A 9875-nucleotide genomic window follows, 5' to 3' on the forward strand; every position below is an offset into this window, starting at 1 on the left:
CCAAATATGTCTGCATGCTCTTTTATAAATTTCATTATCAAATCTTTTTTGGGAAATATGCGATTTTTAATATTTTTGGCAAACGCATTTTTTACCATTTTTTTTTCCGATTCGATCCATCTTCTTCTTAAGCCTACAGAAAATGTAATAAATTAAATGGATCACGTCCAACATAACTAGAGTTTCAACAAAAAATAGTGGATTCATTTTATTCATTTTATAACTGCAATCTGCCATATTGTAAAATTATCGAAATGTTAAAGTTTTCTAAACCGAATTAGAAAAAATCTAAACAATCGGTTTAATGGGAACGATTGCTAAGATAATGCGGTTGACTTGGATAACTAGAATTTGAAGTTTGGCAGATTTTTGTTATGAAATAAATTCATTAACATTATGTATCCCTTTAGTGCTTTTTTTCTTTTTAGGGGCCTCGTTCCTTTTAGAAGAACCTACAAAAATATTAGGTATTATGTAAATTACAGTAATTTTTACTTTAATTGCAAGACTTTTTGGAATTTGATTTGCAAAATTAACCAATAGCATATTATTTCATAGGTAGTTGTTAAAATGAAACTTTTTGTGTCAAAACTGAAGGCGATAAGTACAAACCCAGAAGAATGATCTCTACATTGGTTCAAAGGAACTTATTGGAAATTAGTTAATATGCAATCCAAATTATTATCCTCTAATTGTATAAAAAAAAAAACCAATTATATACCTGGTGTATTTTCAATGGCAACATCTTGACTTCCATTTTGTAAATCTGAAAAATATTAACAATCAATCTTTCTTTATGAAAAATAAACACTATCTTGTTGTTAGTAGTTAGTACACATTGGTGTTATTGGTGTTCCTGTTTGTTATTTTGATTGTCATTAAAATTATCACCTACGACTTTTGTATAATGCACAAAACAATTACTTTGAATATTTTCGACTGCATGTACGACTACGTTTTCTTGTCCATTTTGCAAATCTAAAAAAATATTAAGTCTATTATTCATAACGAAAAATAAATATTAGTAGATACAATCGCGGGCAAAGAATACTGGTACAATATGTTACTGTAGACACTTCCAAAATTCACTCAAAATTTGAGTTTTGGAAGTATCTACACGAATATGCTGTACTTACCATCAGTATCTTGTGCTCGCAATAGTACCTACCTACACATTGGTGTTATTTTGTGATTGCTTATATTATAGTATTTATTCATCTTACCTGGTTCATTTTCTTCGTCCGTCTCATCTTCTAGTGCTTCATTAATATTAATATCAATTTCGTCCAACGATTTATTTTTGAAATGTGTAGCGTTTCCTTTTTCCATCATTTGTAAAATTTTTGATACCTTTGCTGTCTGGTATACATCTTGAGGCAGTCTAAATTATAATTAAATTAAATTATAGTAACAAATGTATTTTCTTAAAGTAAACTTACTTGTAGAATTGTTCATGAGTACGAGTCGTATGACCCATAAATTTAGCTAACTGATCAATTTCGTTATTTTTAAGAGCTAAGAGTTGAGTGACTGTTGCGATATGTTTTCGTAATCGACTGGAGGTAATCAAATGTGGTTGTTTGGCACCATACATTTTTGCATATTTACGCATGACAGCGGTTCCATCTATCCAACGTTGGGATTTTGGGTAAGTAAAAAAGTAAACATTTTTTTCCGGAAACCAATTCATATTTTTTGGTTAAATCAGCAATTTGCTTTAAGTAAGCCCCAAATTGTAAAGCTGTTGATCCTGATTTAAATGTTCTTGTTTCGGCATTGTACCGTGACATTTTTTTTGTGGCTTCGATCACATCATCAAAAGCTTCTGGCTTTAGACAGGATAACATATCCTTGTATTTTGGGTCTATTATTCTCATGTTAATTACAAAATTTGCGCAGCGTCGCATTTTTGCCGTGAGATGGTATTTGCTCCTATTACTAGGTGTTTTTTTCAAAAGGTCTCTCCCAACTTACAATTAATATGTCATTCATTATTTCTTTTGCTACGTTATCTCCTCTCATTTTTGACAACACTTCTTTCTTTAAGTTCATACTGTCCAAAATGTTTCCATATTTTTTTTGACAAGCGGAATAAATAAACGAATCAATCACAGCATGTGATCTTCCACAATCAGTTTTGGTGTTCGCAAAACAACGTTTTTCATGACGACATAAATATATTTTTTTTAGGTATGATTTGCAGTGTGAGCAAATGATATAAGTGTCTTCATCGGCTTCTTGACCCCGTATACGACGTTTTGGAATTATATGTCCTCGAATTCCTGCTTCTAAATTTCCGTTATTGCGAATCAAAGTTAAAAGTTTTTTTCTTTCCGGGTCGTTTTTGTTCAATTTTGACAATGCAACGACTTCTTTTTTCTCTTTATGATTCCTTTCTAAATGTCTAGCAAAGTGTTTTGAGTCAATTTCACTGTCGCAGAATGTACAAAACGTTTTCTTGTACCCAGTTTCAAAAAGAAAAGATCTCTGCAAAACAGGGAACATAAAAGCAAGGTATCCCAACAATACAGATGGTTGTAAAAAAAAACGGGAACTCTCAGAATAAAATTGACACATTTTTATAATTTTTTCCATGGTGTGAAACCTTCTTTCGAGACATAGGTTAGAATTATGGTCAAAATTCAATGACATTTTAAAACATTGTTTGATAGGTATTGTCAAGTAAACAGTTAATTGACAAATGGACAAAACCAAATTTACATTAGGAGAATTTCCTTTTCCAGTTTTTTTTCGCAACCAACTGTACGATTAAATAGAACTCCGCCTGTTATGCAAATCAGACCAAAACATAAACTTGTATGTACATACAAACCTTTGAAACTAGGGGTTCTTTTACTGTGTTTTGATGACTAATTTGTTGTTCATCTAAAGATATGTTTATGCTAATTATTGGATCAGATATTTTTGTTGAACTGACCGCAACCTCATTATTATCGATAATTGTGTTTTCTGGCTACAAAACATATTGAATGTTTTTAAAATTATTTCATATCTTGCAGAAAATAAAAAATTGATAAAAAACATGAAATTTACCTTCCATAATAAATCTTGTCCTTTGCCAACATTATCTGCCTCTGGAATAAGATTTTCCTGGATTTGCTTCAACGTTTCTGAGTCAAACAAGTTGTTATTCTGCAAATCAATGTATTTAAAAAATATATTTTCTTTTTTTTTTAAACAACTAATAATTAATTTTGATGACTGATAAGTGATAACGAGTAATAAGCTAAAAGTAATTTTGACGATTGTGCACAAAAAGCTTGTATAAAATTAGCAAGTGATTCTCAGTTAAGGTAGAAATTCGTTCTACATTGTTAGTGAAATAACATGTTGAATGAAAATGACTTAAAAAAATATGTTGTTATGTTTAAATCATTTCATTCATAAATGAAATTTAAAAAAACACCCGATATTTAAACGTACAACACAAAAAACATAGTAATCGCATGCGATCGTTCAGGGAGTAATAATTTTTGATTGGAAAAAACTTAAATAATTTTTGTTTTACAATACAAAAATTTCCGATAATATTCCGGAATCTGGAAAAGTATTTAAATTGAAAAACAGCAAAGTATTCTATGAGAGAGTAATTTATATTACAGGAATAAAGTGCTAAATCAGGCACTATTCGTGAATCACCTTGTATAGAGCAAGATTAGGGTTAAATTGGGCTAAATTTTTGTATTGTTCTTATAGAGTTGTTATGCAATTTAATCCTGATTTTGGTTTATACAACTCGTCCTTAGAAACACTGTTGCATGCATTTGGGGCACACCGTACTTACAAAAAATGACCAAAAAACCAAGAATGGTTTTATCAGCTATCTTGTTTATTAATGTTTATTGATACTAACCATTAGATTATTATCAGTTTCTCCTGCAATTTTAAAATAATTTGGTTCGGCAGTGTTGCTGTTTATATAAGTAGAAGTTTTTTCCCATCGTCAAATTCCTTATGAGAGAAAGATAGAAAATAAATTAGGGGTATTAATATATGTAGTTAACAAATGGTTAACTACAATTTCTATAGAATTGATATTTACATCTTCAGAACTGGTAAATGATGAACTCATGTTGTCCGAGTAATTGCTGTAATCGGGTGAAAAGTCTCCCTCCATCGAGTCCTCTTCTCCAGTGTCATTGTGAATAGTAGTATAAGCAGCTAAAAATGCAAACATTTAATAGGGAAGTAGGAAGTACGAAGTCATGATAATGACGAGGAAAACTTCGTTGTAACTGGTTGTTAGAGTTGTAACGATTAAAATACAGAGTGTTTTTTAAATGCTAGTACAATAGTAGGTGAGGATGAGTAGAACTCATACACAAAAAAATTATCTAATCAAACAATTTTCGTTTTCGAGATAAAAATAAATTAAACTTTGGCTAAATTGTCAGTACGCTACTGAATTAAAAATAATTAAAAACGTAATTGGGGTTCTCAAGCAACATTAATAACTTTGTTGTATTTTCGTTTATAACATTGGCGGATTGCTATAGTTTAACTTATTGTTTACTATTGTTGTGTCTGTGGCGTAGAATGTCCATGGACAGGGTTGTTAGTTTATCCATACCGTTTTAGATTAAAAAAGAAAATGGTTTTCTGGACTCTTTAGTATCTCTAGATGACACAGTTTTTTTTTGTACTAGCATTTAAAAAACACACTCTATATTCAAGTATCCATTCGTCAAACGCCACATGTTACATTTAATAAAACAGCTGTAATTGCGGCAGTATTGCACGGGTATCGACGTTACCTACCTAATCACAAAAATAACAACAGACATGGGAACTTGCATTCATTTTTTAAAACCCAACAAAAAGGGGAATCCCCTATTCCAAGTGCCTATCTTAAAATAAAATTGGCTTTTAGTTATTTTCCAATATCTGTCTTAGAAAGAAACCATGCTGTAAAGTCCTCGTCGAAAATGTTTACTTTAATTGTAAATCATTTTACAATAGGAGAGAAAATACCATAAATAATTCCATTATACCCTATAATTTTATTGCTCTTTGTTGTGCAGTACCGACTCAAGGAAAGGCAAATATCAGGTAAACTAACAACCCCTCCTTAATTATGGAATTATATTAGACGATTTTCTCTCCAATTGTAAAATGATTTACAATTTAAGTCAAGATTGACTATTTTTCAACGAGGAATTTACCTATCTCGAATGATTAGGTACGTTGACAACAGTGAATATTTTTAAAGGTTTAAAGGTATAAAAAATAACTTTTTTAAATAAAATTTAAATTTTCCGTCTTGTACAGATTTATTTCCGGTTTAGACAGGGAAGCACTGCATAAAACGATTCCACCTAATATAGGTTTCACTATACAGATTAAAATAAAAGCGCGCGAACGCGATAACATGAGTCATTCATTAGTCTTGTACTGCGACAGAGTGCATAACTAACGAAACACGAAGATTAACAGAGTTGCCAAGTTATTGTTTTAAAAAGGCGCCACAACAACCGTGGATTATAATATATGGGTCGGGTGCTTTAGGCCGCTCTAAGTATCTACTGCCTATAAACTGCGTATTACAGATACCGCGCTCTGGTGAGAGAAACTACGAACCAATTTGTCTGTATCCATTAAAAAGCACGTCTTAAGGCGCCCGCCTGAATTTTTGCGTTCTCACTCTAGAAGACATTATCAGTCTATCTCACTCACTCTCATTAAAAAACGTTGTGGCACCCAAAAGCGGGTGTCACAGCGTAACTTTGGGCGCCACAATGACATATAATACTTAAATTGGGCGCCACAATGACACAAACTAAATCTATGCTTATTTAAAATTTTACCAAATAACGTTTACACACGATTTTATATGCATGTAAAAAAGGATGATTGGATTTTATGTTGGTCTAAAAATGAGTGCTTGCTTTATCAAATGATTGACAGAAGAATACCTAAAGCAAAATTATTCTGGCATTTTGGAAAACCCGTTACGACTCGCTTGGAAAAACCCGGAAGCTCGGTCATACCTGCACCCCCGACGTAACGAATAAGATGGGGATATATAAGGGCCTACTGAGGTTTACGAGGTCTTTTTCGTTTCGATCTCCATCCTGATTTTGGTATCTACAGTGCAGTAAGTGCGAAAGTGTGTGAAAAATGGGAAACAAACAAAAACTACGTCTATCAGATCATAGAAAAAATAAAAAATTGCTAGCTAAGAGAAGGTAAGAAAATGTAGTTTTAAAGATTTTTTGTTTAACCTGTGTATGTTTCATTTACGACTTGTATTTAAATATTTATAATTGAAAAAATTGCAGATTGTTCCAACAAAACCTAAAGAAAAGCACTTCTGCATCCGTAATTGAGGAAACTCCAGTTGCGAGCATGTGGTAACTAATTATTTTTAAGTGTCAGTAGTGAGTAGTACCTTGAGTCCGAATAGGTTTTCACTGTCATTTATCATTTGAAATCATTGAAATAATTGTTTCTTTGGATTAATTTTCAACATTACCAATTAATAATGAGAATGACGGCTATTCTTACTTAAAAAAACTTTCTGCGGACTATAATAATTATCAATTTTTACGAATTTTAGCAATGAAGCAGCTTCACATATTGCAACTAGCGAGCGTGAGTTTGCAAATGAATCACATTTGTTTTAAAAATTGGGAAGGTACTTCCAACAGTATGGAAAGCAATTTAATCGTCGAAGGATTTAAACTGAGCATGCAATTACATGGACTTCGGTATAAATTTCTTATTGCTGACGGCGACAGTAGTGTCCACAAAAAACTTCTGGAGTGCAGACCTTATGGTAATATTACAGTAGAAAAAATTGAATGCAAGAACCATCTTCTTCGAAACTATTGTGCAAAATTACGAGATCTTTCAAACAAAAGATTCAGTTCCAAGGGTACTCTGGTACCGGTCTGCGCTAGAAAATCTTTGAAAGGCAACATTTTCCGTTTGAGAGTTGCTGTTACTTGTGCAATAATGCATTATATAAAAGAAGAGGTGCCAGAAGATGTCAAAGTGTCAGAACTTAAGAACGACATTGCAAACAGCCCCCGACACGTTTTTGGAGATCATCGCAACTGTTCTAATTACTCTCTACGATGACTGAGTGTGGACTGTTAGACGACATTTGTTCAGCAGGATACAGACTTAAATTTCACGCAAAAAGTCTTATAAAAAATGTGAACAACAATTCTGCTGAGCGCTATAATTCAATTTTAGCGAAGTTTATTGGTGGAAAGAGGATTCATTTTTCAAAAAAAGGAGGCTATGAGATGCGGTAAGTAAATGTGATCAGATTTAGTACTTAGATATACTAAATTAAACGTTTTTATTAAATTTTTAGGTGCAATGCAGCAGCCATTTCAAATAACTCGGGCGGCAATTTCTTCACAACAATCCATAAACACATTACGGGAAAAAGTCCCGGAAAATATACAAAAAAATTTTCCCGACTGCAAGAGCGAAAACGAAAATATTCTTATAAAAAGAAATTAAAGTTTGATGCAAACATAAAAGAAAGTGACGTTCACTATGGGCCTGATGCTCAAAAAGTTGATCTTGAAATTGATCCGGACGATATGCAGAAATTAAAGGATGAATTTCTTACAAAACTTCGCAGGACTGCCGAGGAAATAATAAATATGTAAAAGTTGACCAGGGCGCAAAGAGATTCCTCTGCATGGCACGAGCAAAGAACTGTTCGATTGACAGCTTCCAATTTTGGGCGTGTTTGCAATATGCGACCTTCAACAGATCGCTCTAATTTCGTAAAGGAACTTTTAATTTCTAGTTTTGTAGGAAATAAATTCACGAAATACGGAATTGAGAATGAGATTAATGCATTTAATTCTCTAAAGCAAATTCTCATTTCTACGACAGGTAATGTACCTTCATCGCACACTAAAAATGTTATGGTTTAAAAAAAATATTGTTTTTCTAGATATCAGCAGCGAGGCAATTAAAGATTGCGGATTATTCATAAGTGAACATCATCCCTTTTTAGCTGCAAGTCCAGATGGAGTAATTGGGGATGATGGACTTATTGAAATAAAATGCCCCTACACGGCAAGGGACTTTACACCTGAAAATGCAATAATTTCAAAAAAAAACCAAATTTGCATCACTTGAAAATGGTCATTTGAAGTTGAAGCGTACTCACGCATACTACTTTCAAGTTCAGGGGCAGCTTTTAATAACGGGCCGTCAGTTTTGTTATTTTGTTATATGGACACCGAAGGGAATGATTTTAGAAAAAATTGAAACTGATCCCGACTTCCATGAAAGGATGCTGCCCAAACTGAAAACGTTCTATTTGGAACATCTTTTACCCGCTTTAATTCAAAGAGGATATTAAATTTTATTGGTATAATAGTCCTTTAATAGGTATGTTATGTTTTAAAATTTTCCGTCAACATCAAATTGAACGGTATTTGTTTTAGAACTTTCAATTGCAGCCTCCATCCAGACATGCAAGGTACTTACTTCGTCCAGTTTAATTTTACTGACACTAGTAAATAGCCAATGCCAATGTTAAATTTTTTTTCTACTAGAGTTTGGAAAACTTCAACATTGTAATACTAATTTGAGTTAGGAAAAGTGAAAAATTTCCTACTAAGGGCGGAAATAATATTTCAACACTAAAAGTTCAATTTTGGTCGTTTCCTGGGATACGTAACGTAAAAACTGGTATTTAATTGAGATAAAAGCTTAAACGCCGTCACAATTTTTCATTAATAAATTGTTTCTCTATGGTAACGAAAGCAGAACAATTTTGATTTCGCTTTTTAATTTAGAAATAATAGTATATTAAAAATATCCCAATTTTATGTATTTTCCAAACTCCAGTAGAAAAAAATCATGTGTGCAATTCGTAGGAAATAGTATATTGTTATATAAGTGAGGAAAGGGATGCATTGCTAAACGAGAATGACAATTGGATCACGAGCGATAGCGAGTTGATCTAATCATTCAAGTTTAGCAATGGACCTTTCCTCACGTATATAACATACTATTTTTTCCAACGTCAAGAGCTTTCGGTTTATCTTGCATAGGTATAATCAATTTATTATTTTATACAAATCAACATAGAAGTAAAATTTGAAAATCACGTTTCCATGCTCACAGTAAACAATAAAATTTAATTAATGAATGTCAAGTCGTGTTTTTACCAAAATGTGAAAATTAATCAGAATTTACTAAACAAATAGTGATGGAAGTAGAAGATAGTGTTGTAAATTTACCAAATACAGAAATTAAAGAAGCAGCGAACTAGGTATCTTTGGAATTATTACCTATAAAATCTCGAGCACGCTACGGAAAGGAATACAATCCGTTACTGAGATGGAGACAAGTAGTAAGAAGTGCTAGTTTGGCGTCAACGTCAAGCTCTGTACCGACACGTTATTTAGAAAAAAAAATCAGGAACATTTGGAGTTTTAATTCGTGTAAAAAATTGTACATTTAATTTCTATAATACTGATAAAAAAGTTAAGTATCTTTGTATGTGCTAATTGTTAATAAAGAATTCTTACAAATGTATATGTATGTATGAACGTTATTTTAAAGAAAGTACCTAAATGGGGATCAAATTTTTTTTTTACTTTCCCCACTAGTGAGGGAAGTGATTTACTTTCCTCTCATGTGATGCAAACGCCTACTTTCATCTCTAAATTGAGTGATGGAAATGTCATTTTCAGACTTGACGTTGGAAAACGTGTTTTTTCCATACTCGACGCGTTTTTAATCTCGACTTCGCCTCGATTAAAAATCCCGCATCTCGTACGGAAAAAAATCACTTTTCTTAACTTATTGCACAAATAGCTATGTTTGAAAATATCCATCTTTTTTAGTCTCGAAGTCATACGGGCTGAACGGTT

The 9875-nt window shown here is 32.4% G+C and overlaps 2 long non-coding RNA genes across 4 annotated transcripts; one reads left to right on the plus strand and one right to left on the minus strand.

Moving 5' to 3' along the window:
* Positions 1 to 403: 403 nt before the first annotated feature.
* Positions 404 to 4192, minus strand: LOC138126236 (uncharacterized). Of its 2 annotated transcripts, none has more exons than XR_011157704.1 (8): positions 4064 to 4192; positions 3875 to 3972; positions 3055 to 3153; positions 2834 to 2974; positions 1440 to 2487; positions 1224 to 1381; positions 722 to 978; positions 404 to 452 (listed from the first exon to the last, which is right to left on the minus strand). It is a non-coding gene; the product is annotated as an uncharacterized lncRNA (long non-coding RNA). The 2 variants fall into 2 exon arrangements; XR_011157705.1 differs by lacking the exon at positions 404 to 452 and having other exon boundaries at positions 462 to 766; positions 925 to 978.
* A 594-nt stretch (positions 4193 to 4786) lies between these two features.
* Positions 4787 to 9537, plus strand: LOC138126237 (uncharacterized). Of its 2 annotated transcripts, XR_011157707.1 has the most exons (4): positions 4787 to 7276; positions 7343 to 7878; positions 7940 to 8382; positions 8439 to 9537. It is a non-coding gene; the product is annotated as an uncharacterized lncRNA (long non-coding RNA). The 2 variants fall into 2 exon arrangements; XR_011157706.1 differs by having other exon boundaries at positions 7940 to 9537.
* The last annotated feature ends 338 nt before the right edge of the window (positions 9538 to 9875 follow it).

This window comes from Tenebrio molitor, chromosome 3 (genome assembly GCF_963966145.1).
Source record: "Tenebrio molitor chromosome 3, icTenMoli1.1, whole genome shotgun sequence".
NCBI classification, from domain to species: Eukaryota; Metazoa; Arthropoda; class Insecta; order Coleoptera; family Tenebrionidae; genus Tenebrio; species Tenebrio molitor.